A 1,687-nucleotide genomic window follows, 5' to 3' on the forward strand; every position below is an offset into this window, starting at 1 on the left:
CCGTTGTGGGGGTGCCCCCCCCACTGAGCGCTGCCGGCCCCCCCAGAACGGCGATGGATTCGTGGACAGCGACTCCAAACTCCGCAGAATCGTGGCCGCCATTGAGTCCTGCCTGGCGTAGGCCCCACTAGGGGGGCACCGTCGCGACGTGTCGCGATATATCGCGAGATATCGTCGGATATCGCGGCATATCGGGACGTGTCGTGACAGTGCTGACGCCCCCCAGCCCCCCCGGGACACCCCCCGCGCTCCATGACGGGAATCGCCAAAACGCCCCCGGCACCGGGCGCTTCCCAGATCCCGCGCGGGCGGTGGGACGGGGGGCTGGGGGTTCAGCTCCCCCCCGAAATCCCTCAAATCCCACCCAAAATTCCTTTATTTCATCCAAAATTCCTTCTATCCCACCCTAAATCCTTCAGATCCCACTCAAAATCCTTCATATTCCACCCCAAACCCTTCACATCCCATCCAAAATTCCTTCATTCCGCCTCAAATCCTTCCTATCCCACCCTAAATCCCTCAAATCCCACCCAGAATTCCCTCATTCCATCCCAAATGCTGCAAATTCTACCCAAAATCCTTCATATTCCACCGTAAAATCCCTCAAATCCCACCCAAAATTCCCTTCTATCCCACCCGAAATCCTTCAGTTCCCACCCCAAATTCCTCCTATCCCACCCTAAATTCTTCATTCCACCCCAAATCCTTCATATCCCATCCCCAAATGTATCAAATCCCACCCCAAAAACTTTCTTTGTCCCCAAATCCTTCTCCCGCATCCCCAAATCCTTCTCTTACCCCCTAAAATCCTTCCCCTCACTCCAGATCCTCCTCTTCCTCAGTAACTGCCTTCATCGATGCCATTTTCAGCCAGATGCAGCTTTTTCAGGGATTTTTCTCCCACAGAACACTCCCTGAGAGGCTGAAAAATTGGGAAAAAACTCCTTAAAGCTCTGAAAATATCCAGTAATTTTATTATTCCCTCATTTATTGGCTCTCCACCCCCCATTCCAGTTGCCTTCCGTGACTCGGTGGCCTTTTGGAAATAAAACATTGGAAATTTGAGCCAGATGTGGGTGGTTTTTGGGCTGTTTTGTGGGGGTTTTGGGATCAACTGAGTGTTTTTATGGGAAGAGGGAGCTGAGGGAGGAGGGATGGGGGCGATGCCTCTTTCTGAGCTCTCCCAAATTCCGTTTTCTTGCTTAATCCTGAAAACCAGCATCGTGGAGTTAGGGAATCATGAAATTATTCCTTTTGGGGATAAAATTATGGAAAACTGAGCTGGATTTGGTTTGGGTTTTGGGCTATTTGAGGGCATTTTCGGGATCAACACACTCGGAACTCTTCCAAGCTTTGTCCCCCTGCTTTACCCTAAAAACATAATGAAATGATGAAATTATGGAACTACTCCTCTTGGGAATAAAAGATGAAAAACTGAGCTGGATTTGGGTAGGTTTTGTGGGGCTTTTTGGGGGTCTACTGGGTGTTTTCATGGGAAAAGGGACCTGACAGAGGAGGGACGGTGATGATGCCTGGCTCCGAGCTCTCCCAAACTCCGTCCCCTCGCTTAAACCTCAAACCCCAACATCCTGGAATTCAGGAATGATGGCATTAAAGGAATTCGGAGGCGGGAAAAGCCTCGGTGGCGCCTCAGGCCTCAGCCCCTCAGGACGCCCAAGATGGCGGC

This window comes from Corvus brachyrhynchos, unplaced genomic scaffold (genome assembly GCF_000691975.1).
Source record: "Corvus brachyrhynchos isolate BGI_N302 unplaced genomic scaffold, ASM69197v1 scaffold543, whole genome shotgun sequence".
Taxonomy (NCBI): domain Eukaryota; kingdom Metazoa; phylum Chordata; class Aves; order Passeriformes; family Corvidae; genus Corvus; species Corvus brachyrhynchos.